The following is an 11,132-nucleotide window of genomic DNA, read 5'->3' as shown; positions in this document are numbered from 1 at the left end:
TATGATGCTAAAGCTCATGGTGAATGTGTTAAAGAAGGTAATAAGATTTATGTGCATAAGTTGAAAAACATTTTTTGTATGCATAAATCCTAATTCATATTGATTGTGTCTATCACTAACTAGGTGGGGATATTGTTAAAATATTAGTGATAGAAAATTTGTCTCATTTTGAAAGATTTATGTATGTTCATTAAAAGGCATCAAAATGAACTATTTATTACCGATAGTTGTATCTATTTTAAAAGGTGTAAATGAACAAATGTAATTGTTCTAAGAGATACAAAGTAAATAGTTGTATCTGTTCTAAAAGGTATAAGTGAACAGATGTAATTGTTCTAAGAGATACAAAGAGAACTGTTGTATCTATTCTAAAAGGTGTAAGTGAATAGATGTAATTATTCTAATAGATACAAAGTGAACTATTATATATGTTCAAAGAGATGCAAATGCTTTACAAATAGCAGTTTGAAACAAAAATCTATTAACTTTTCTTTTTTGTCTCTTCTCTTCATTTTTACCTACAATCAACATTATTATTCTTTAATTTATTATTGGGAGAATTTTAAAATTACTGTCTACATTTATATTTTAATTATTATCCTTAAAGGATCTGCCTAAACTACCTAGCTGTAACATAGTGAGGGGTTTTACTCTTTGTCAATTTCATTATATTGAGGGAAGCAAATACTCTATATGATATTTTATTGCAAATTGACTAGAAATTTTGGTAGAATAATTACTCAAATTGAGTGTGTTAGTGCTATTAGTAACTTAATGTATGTTATGCATTGCACTACTCCTGATATTACTTTTGCAGTATGTAAATTGTCAAGATATATTAATAATCCTAGTGTGGAATATTGAAAAGAAATTTCAAGGGTTTTTGGATATTTAGAAAAAAAAAAAGGAATTATAAACTATAGATTATTCTGCGATAAATTTCTAATTGTACTAAAACCATATAAAGAGTTATATCGATGCAAAGAGTTATGTCCCTTGGCCAAAAGATGGAACTAAATGAAAAGATTCAATTCTTCTTAATAATTACATGAATGAAGAGATGAATTTATTGGACAAAAGGTTGGTACATTTTGAGTAGTAAATATAAGAGCCTTGCAAGTCATTTGTAAGGAGTGACAAGAGGACAAATGAGTATGCATTTGTGTGTGTGCAAGTTTGGCCTTGCTTCTTTATTTTTGAAGGCTCTCATTTTAAACAAGTTATGGAGAAATTTATTTCTGTAAATAAGGTACATATCTAGACTGTGAATTATTTATGTAGTTCATGTTATAAACATGTGATTGTATGGTAGACTAGTAAAATAATTATAGTAGAGATCCTAGGGTTATACAAATTCCAGTTGGATAACTAGTGCTAAGGATAATAAGTCAACCTTTGGTTGAGTGTCCACTTTAGGTGGAGGTGCTGTTTCTTGAGTATCAAAGAAACAAACTTGTATAACTTATTCTACGATGGAATCCAAATTTATAACTTTGGCAAATGTTGGTAAAAAAGCAGAATGGCTGAAAATCTTGTTACTAGATATTAAGTTATGGTCACAACTTGTGCCATCTGTTTATTTATATTGTGATAGCCAAATCATGATGGCTAAAGCTTATAGTAAAATATATAATTGAAAGTATATACATATAAGCTTAAGGCATGAAAATGTAAGATAATTAATCTCTAATTGTGTTATTACCATGTTTATATTAAATCCTATTATAATCTAGCAAATCCTTTAATAAAAGGGCTCTCGAGAGTTATGATCATAAGTACACGTATTGATTAGGATTTAGAATATTTGATTAAATTTACTACTGATGGAAACCTTACTTTATAGTATTATTACTGAATAAAGTTTAAAGGGTAACAATAAGTTATTAGTAAATGTTGTAATTAAGTACTTAGTATACTAAGTTAATGGAATGAAGATGAGTATTTATACTTTTAAAGAAGTTTAATATTATTACAAAGGAAACTTCACCTATATGAATATATAAAGTGATGCCACTTCAACAAAAGTGAGAATAATTTTTGTAAATGTTCATGAAAACAGGAGGTAGCACAAGGCCATATTTGTACTAAAATTTTAGTGAACTTTTTAAGTCGAACTAATTGATTCGTATATGTAGTATTTTTAGTTTTATTTAATAGGAATCTAAGTTTAAACTAAGGCCACCATGATTTTTTTAGAACTTTGAAATATTTACACTAAAGAAAAATTTTAATCGAAATATATTTTTCATTATGTATGAAACAATAAGATCTAACAATACAAGCTAAGTGAGAGATTGTTATAAATAGTTTGTATGTTATATAGTATAGAGAAAAAGAATTCCTATATTGTTAAAATATAAGAAAGTGAATGAATGACAAGAGTGAGATGTGTATAGAATTATACATATATATATATATATATATTATTTTATTATGGCACTTAGCACATATATGTGTGAAATAAAATAATTATCTTATTGTAATTTTTATAAATACATTACGAACAAATATGTTTATTAACAAGTAGATATGTCTATTAATAAACAGACATGTCAATTCTATACAAACAGTTACAACCGTTTGTATAGGTGTCTATTAATAAATAGACATGCCTATTCTATACAAACAGTCACAACTATTTGTATAGGTGTCTGTTAATAAACAGACGTATCTTTTACACAAGCAGTTATATTTATTGGAAATAGACAAATGTGTCTTTCTGAAAAAAAGGTATCATGACTTTTCAATTTTCATAAATATGGATGAGTTTTTCAATCTAGATATATACTACTTATATTTCTTCTTCTTCTTTAGTCTCTCTAAATTCGGTTCGTATAAAAAGTTATTAGGAGTTGTTGTCTACAGATTTCAGGCTTTGTTGTATCCTGGAGGTATATTGTCATAATTTTGTAGCAATCTAGTAGGGGTAATTAATACTTTAAAGATAGTGATTTATCACGCCTCAAAGCCTATTCTACACTCACATCTTCAACATTTAAAGATGCAATGTTATTTTCATCCCATTAACAAATTTTTTCATAAATTTTGAACGAAGAACTGAGCATTGTTATTAAAAAAAATTAATGATATTTTAATTACGTTTTAAAATTTTAAAGATCTGTTAATTTTCTTTTAGTAGATCACAAGTATCTCCTAGCTTGATTAAGTCGGCACGAGGTTCATTATAAAGGCAAAAAGCTCGGAGATTTTCAAAGATCAAACACTTGATCTTCTGTAAGAGATACAAAGTTTTTTTACCACTCGTATCAACTCTATTGTAAAAAATCAATTAATTAATAGATGAAATTGCATTTTTTTATAAAAAATTGTCACTAAAAATTGTTTATATTTTAATTGTTATAGATTATGGTTGACAAAAACAAGTACAAATATATCTAATAACTCATTTTTAATGTTTTTTTAACCATAATAAACACTTATTAGAAAGTTAGTGGTTATGAATATTTTATTTAACTTTCATTATTAATTGTTTGGTATAATATATAAAAAGGAGATAATATAATTATCAGACTCGGTTTGAAACTTCTTTCAGTTGAAGGTCATATGGATGAATCACTGATTTAATTAGTAAACGGTTTGAAACTTCATTCAGTTAAAGGTAATATGGATGAATCACTGATTTGATTAGTAAATTGTAAGAAATTAATTAATTAATTAATTATATATATATATTAAATATTTAACTTATTAAATTAATTTTAAATAATTAATAGAAAATTAGTCGTTATGAATATTTTAATTAATTTTCCATTAGTAAATTAATTTCTACAATATATATAAAAAGGAAATAATATAAAATAAAAATTCAATTGTAACTTTTTTTTTTTAAGTTTTCAATTTGGGAATTGATAAATGAGGTTGGGCCATATGAAATTGAGATGCCATGAGATTTGCCATGACCTCGTTGTTGTTGGTTTGCCCATGGCCGCTGTGCTCTTCATCTCTTCTACGTTTCAGACTCCAATTACTCGATTTTTGGGGGAAGATACATTGTTCTTGGGGACCTCTTCTTAGCATTAATCTATCCTTAACCAAGCTTGGCTCTGATTTTGAGCGTTCTGCATTTTCGAGTCTGCCTGCTATTTCGGGTCAGGCTCCAACGTTAGCCAGGGTTTTATTTTGATTGGGCTGTGGGCCGTTATCTTGTAATGCTGAATGTTGTACTGTGAGACTGGCTCTTTTCTACTGGGCCTTGGGTTTTATTCTTCTATTAATGAAATATTCTTTGGCTTTCTAAAAAAAAAAAAATAATTTGAAGCTTCATTCAGTGGAAGGATTATATAAATCACTTATTTAATTAGTGAATTATAAAAAAAATAATAATTAAATATATTTTAATCAAATCCATTAAATTAATTTTTAATAAATAATACATATAGTTCACTAATTTTTCTTTAAATCAAACCTTCAATATTCATTAAATTATATTTTAAATCTTATGTAAAATATTTAAATTTAATATATATATATATATATATTTATTTATTTATTTTTAACCTTTATAAGTAATATATAAATTTTATTTATGAAATACTTTTAATATTTATAATTAATACATGATGATTTTATAAATGAATAATTATTTTTTAATATATATGAAATATTATTTAGATAAAAAATAAATATATTATTTTATAAAATTTATTATATTACTGTAAATAAAGAGATTATAGCTAAAAATATCTTCTTTTAAGTGAGTGAATAATAATTTTTTTTATCCCAATAGCTTATTTAAAATTATAATAAACAAATATAAAATATTGTAAATATAATAATTGTAGTGTGTATTTTTATATATACTTTAAAATAATTATATTTTAATGTATTATATATTAAATTAATAATTATATATTCATTTTAATTATAAAATAAATAATATAATATATATATACCCTTATTAATTTAAATCTTCTTCTTAGTTATATTAATCCAATCTAGCAAGATCCTCAATATCCCACCAAAGCAGAAAAAAAGGAAACTACTAATAGTGCATCTGTTCCTGAACAGAAAAATAATTCATATCCCTGGTATAAGAGCCTATATGACAAGAAATATGATTCTAATGACTCGGACTATTATAATTATAATTTGAGTCAAAGTCAAAACTAATTTCTCATTTTGAATATTTTCGTGCAGCATATAGAAATGGTATTTATGACTAATCTTATTACAAAAAAAAAAAAAAAAAAAACCCATTGGGATACATTTTTCCTTGACTTTATTATCTAAACAATGATAATTGGCACATATCTCTCTAATGAATACCTGCTAATTGATTTTGATGTATATCAACAAGCTTAAAAGCTTTAAATTATACTCATTGGGATTAAATATAAAAGGTTTTTAAAACTTTTTACCATAGTTTAGAAGATGTTCTCACTTTCTGAAACTCCTCATATGGTTTTACTAAACACTTAAGGCCTATTTGACATTACTATTAAAACTGCTATTGAGAATATTATTTTTTAAATATACTATTTAGAAAGTATTAAAAAATAATTAAAAATTAAATTTTATCATTTTAGTCATAAGAACACCAAAATAACAAAACAGCTTTTTTCAAATTGTCTTTCTCAATAGCATCTAAAATGGTACTTTTATTCAAAAAAGCAGTTTCAGGCTCTGAAACTCAATGTCAAACAGAACTTCAGGCTACAAGCAACTACTAGTTATCAACTATCAATTATCCGCCATCATTCATTAGTGGTATCCAATAACTAAACCAAATAGACCTTAAAAATACAGCTAATGTGTAACAACTGATAAATACACTCAAAGGTGAACCAACACCCACTAAATATATTGATTTTTTTTTAATTTATCAATTATAAAGTTAATTAATATTTAGATGTGATTATACGGGTTAATAAAAAAATATTAAGTTAATTAATTTTTTATAAGTGAATTTATTATTCGGTTTAATTAAATATTTAATTTGACTATCTAGTTCATTTATCAAGGGGATCTGAATCTAATAACACTGTCTCTAATGCCTTTTTGACATATAATATTTGTTTAGTTAATAAAATAATTTTTTTACATATAAAGTAATTTGAAAATATTTTAACAGCAAATAAAAAATTAAAAAAAAAATTAAAATTTGTTGGTCGTGTACACCTTTTTTTTAATTGATTTTTGCAGTAATTAGATTTTTCTTTTTAACTATTTTATATTTTAAAAATTAAAAAAAAATATTAAAATGCATAGAAATAATAAAAATTCTTAAATCAGAATTACTCTGAATTCAATTAATTTTTCTTGATTCTTTTTTGATTTTGATATTAAATGAAATAAGGACGAAAAATTTTCTCTCCGTCCCGATTTCCGTGATTCGTATAATAAAATATTATTATTCATTTATTAAAATAATTTATTTATATGTATTTATTTATATTTAAATATTATGATTTATATAAAAAATATATATTATTAAAATTATATTTAAATTTATATTTTATTTTTAATTAATAAAATTATATTATACACTAATAAATTAAAATAAAAAAAAATCTCCATAGAAAATCGACTCCGCCCTCACAATTGAAAAATTTTTAACTCAACTCCACGATAGGTTGCCCACCCCAACCCCTCTACTGCGATTCATAAGATTGCGAAACACATGCCACAATACCGTGTAGGTAATATTTAAGTTATACAATAGTGGGAAATTAGCTGGACGGTAATAGTGGTAACAGTCAAGCTGAGCTGGACTGAATTTGTTATGGATGTTGTTACAGTTTTTAGAAGATGGTTGTAACTTCCAGCTATATACTTTCTATATATAAATTGAGAAGCTATCAATCAAAGGCAGTTATCTTTACTCATTTCGTCTTTTGCATTTCTTTCTCTATTTTGGATTTGTATCTCAAGATGGTATTAGATCATTTTCTTCCTGTGTAAATAAGGATTTATTCCTTTTCTTTTAATTACATAACAAATCGATACTGAATCATGGTAATTGATAATACAAGTGATGTTTTGGTGGACAAATCCATGGAAGAGACATTCTGATTACAGACTTCTAATAGCCCGGACATGATTCTTCTAAGTGGGCCATTGAATACAGCGAATTACTTATCTTGGAGTCGTTCGATGGTAATTGCATTGTGTGCAAAGGATAAGCTGGGATTCATTGGTAAGATCTAAAAAGTGACTAAAAATCATCACTATATGAGAAATGGAGGCGTATGGATTGCATGGTGTTTTCTTGAATATTAAATTATAATTCTAAAGATTTAGTAGATGCATTCATATGTGTTGCTACTGCAAGAGATCTATGGAATGAATTAGAACAACAGTTTAGTGAGAGCAATGGCCCGTTGTTAGATAATATTAAACATGAGATTGGTTTTGTTGCCGGAGAATAATACTCCATTAGCTAATATGGGTAATGAAACTATCAAGAAATCTGAGGAATGGGGAAAAGACTTTTCGAATGCAGTATAGTTGGAAATAGAAAAATATATGAAAGGCAAGATGACTGCAGATGATACTTGTCAAAATTTTTTTGGTTTAGCTGGCTTTGCAGGTACGTGCACTAAACATTGTTATCTTAGTTCTAGCAGTAAATGGACAGGAGAGTGGATTATTGACACAGGTGCATATACCCGTATAACTTCTAACCCATCCTTATTTGATTCAAACCAGACTTTTAGAACAAACAAAAATGTATACTTACCTTATGGCTTTACACAGTGTGTTGTAAAAATAGGAACAATAACCTTACATTCAAAACTAAAATTAACAAATGTTTTTTATCTACCCAATTTTAGGTATAACCTTTTATCTGTAAGTCAATTAACCAATACCTCTCAACTCATTGTGACTTTCTCTCCTAACCAATGTTTTATTTAGGACTGATGACTAAACAAGTGGTTGCTATTAGGAATATGGTGAGAGGATTGTACAAACTGGACAATGCAACTTTTCCTATATCCAAAAAGGCTACATCAATGACTACATACTGTACACCCTGCTATTACTGATTAGTGTATGTCATCACACAGTGCATGTATTGGCATAAATAAAACCTTCTCTGACCATAGAATATTGTGGCACTATCGTTTGGGACACACATCAGTTAGTGCTATTTCTCATAGACAAACCATTACTTTCCATTTAAACATTGATAATTGTGATATATGTCACATGTCAAAGCAGCACAGGCTGTCATTCCCAACTAGTCAATCATATTTGGAGCCACCTTTTCATCTTATACACATCGATTTATGGGGGCCGTATCGTGTGAAGTCCATAACAAATGCCAGCTACACGCTCATAATTTTTAATGACTACAGTAAAGCTGCATGGACATTTCTATTGCATAATAAAGCTCAAACCCCAAACATCCTCACCACTTTCTTGAATATGGTTCTAATGCAATACCAAGTCAAGGTCAAGATGTTAGAAGTGATAATGGCAATGAATTTCTAAACACTACCTACACTCGTTTGTTCAAGACCACTGAATAATTCATCAAAAATTGTGTATACACACCCCACAACAAAATGGGGTTGTTGAACGCAAACACTAACACCTACTGCAAGTAGCCCATTCCTTAATGTTTCAGTCCCATTTACCCAGCTAGTTTTGGGGTGAATCACTCCTCATTACAACATTTATCATCAATAGATTACCAACAAAGACGTTAGACTGGAAATCTCCATTCGAAGTACTTCATGGCCAACCACTGATTATACCCTCTTAAAGACCTTCGGCTGCCTATGCTATGCTACTAATGTTACATCACATAAACCAAAGTCTGCACCTAGAGCTTATCGTTGTTTCTTTCTTGGTTACCCACTAGGCCAAATAGCTTACAAACTTTACAACCTTGATACTCAATCCATCTGTATGTCTCGAGATGTTATATTTAAAGAGACTATATTTCCTTACTCTCCTATCACTTCACAACTTGTTCTTTTACCATCACGACCTACACCTTCCATTGTTATTCCCACTGTCAACCATGACAATATTGATTTTACACCAAATTCTATTATTCACACACCAAATCCCTCTCCATAGACTCTTTTATTGGTCCAGTAGATACTACCAATATTATTCCAACACCACCCGATATCTTATCTCTTGCTTTTCAGTCCACTATTAATGACCTAACACATGCTGAATCTTCACCTGCTATCCAACCTACTAGACATATTACAAGGACATCTTCTAAACCAAGTTGGTTTCGAGATTTCATTGCTACTATTTAGCTTTGCACCTCATCTCATCATGATCCTAATCAACCATAATATATTAGTACATCGGATCCACCTCTCCAGCCAGGTACTTTTCTTTCTCACCCTACATTTGATCCATCTTATCTTCAATGTTTTGCAAATGTGTTTATGATTCATGAACCAACCAACTACTCTAGAGCTAAAGATGACCCACACTGGGTTGATGCTATGCGTAAAGAATTATAGGCTCTGGAGAATAATGAAATGTAGGAACTCACTAATTTGCTGCCTCACAAGAAGGCAATTGATTCAAAGTGGATTTTTAAGGTGAAATATCATCCAGAAGGCACGGTAGATAGACATAGAGCCCGTCTTGTTGCCAAGGGCTATGATCAATTACCAGGAATTGATTTTACAGCTAGTTTCTCTCCAATTGCAAAAATAGTCATTGTCTGACTTCTTTTAACTAATGCCACTTCAAAGAATTAGGTCACACACCAATTAGGTATTAATAACGCGTACTTGTATGGATTCATTGATGAGGAATTACGCATGAAACCACCTAAAGGGTATTTTCAAGCTAAACTAGGACAAGTTTGCAAATTATGTAAATCTCTTTATAGCCTTAAACAAGTTGATCAATAATGGAATAAAGACCAATGTCTAAGTTGATTTCTTTTGGTTTTACACAATCTGCCCATGACAATTGCTTGTTTACGAAGGGTTCTGATGCTTCTTTTCTTGCATTACTTGTCTATGTTGACGATGTGCTCATCACAAAAGTCCAAGAATCTCATATTCTTGCTACCAAGGAATTTCTTCATCAATCTTCTACAATAAAAAGACTTGGGAAATGCCAAGTACTTCCTTGGTGTTGAAATTGCAAAACCACCATCTGGTTTATTTCTCAGCCAGTGCAAGTATAGATTGGACATCATTCATGATGCTGGTCTCATGAAGTGTAAGCCGAAAGAATTCCTAATGAGTAAAAATTGATGGCTTGATGACACAATTGGAGATGTCTATGCTGAACCAGAAAATACCATCCCTTAGTGGGTCGTTTACTCTATTTGAACCTCACACGCCCTGATATTTCTTATGTGGTTCAATATCTTAGCTAGTTTTTGCAACAACTAAGAAAGGCTCATAGGGATGCTCTTCAAGCTTTGTTGCTCTATCTTAAAGGAGCTCCCTTTAAAGGACTATTTTTCCCTGCAAACACAAACTTGTCTGTTCGCGTTTATTGTGATACTGATTTGGCTACCTGCCCAATGACCAAAAAATCATTAACAGGTTATTGTATCTTCTTGGGTCTTCCTTTTTGTCCTGGAAATCGAAGAGATAGTCCATCATAAGCAAATCTTTTGCTAAGGCAGAGCATCAAAGTATGGTAATGACAGTATGCGAGCTTCAGTGGATTTCATATTTGTTACATGACTTGCAAATACCTCTTTCTCTGCCAATTCCCCTTTATTGTGACAATAAGGCTACTTTCTATATTTCTGAAAATCGGGTTTTCCATGAACGAACGAAACACTTGGACATTAATTATCACGTAGTTCACCAGTAAGTTCAAAGCAAGTTTATTGTTACTACTAATGTTCCAGCCAAAGACCAGCTTGCTAATTTACCCACAAAACCAGTTGCCAACTTCTTCTTTCATCACAATTTCTCCATGATGGGATTGGTCTCCTTGACCCCATCTTCATCTTGAGAACTATAGGAAGTATTTAAGTTATACAATAGTGAGAAATTAACTGGATAGTAAAAGTAGTTGTAACAATTAAGCTAAGTTGGACTGAATTTGTTATAGATGATGTTATAACTTCTAGAAGATGGTTGTAACTTCCAGTTGCATACTTTTTGTGTATAAATTAAGAAACTATCAATCAAAGGCAGTTTTCTTTGCTCATTTTATCTTTTGCA

Source organism: Hevea brasiliensis, chromosome 5 (genome assembly GCF_030052815.1).
Source record: "Hevea brasiliensis isolate MT/VB/25A 57/8 chromosome 5, ASM3005281v1, whole genome shotgun sequence".
Classification (NCBI taxonomy): Eukaryota; Viridiplantae; Streptophyta; class Magnoliopsida; order Malpighiales; family Euphorbiaceae; genus Hevea; species Hevea brasiliensis.
This window is presented reverse-complemented; position numbering follows the sequence as displayed.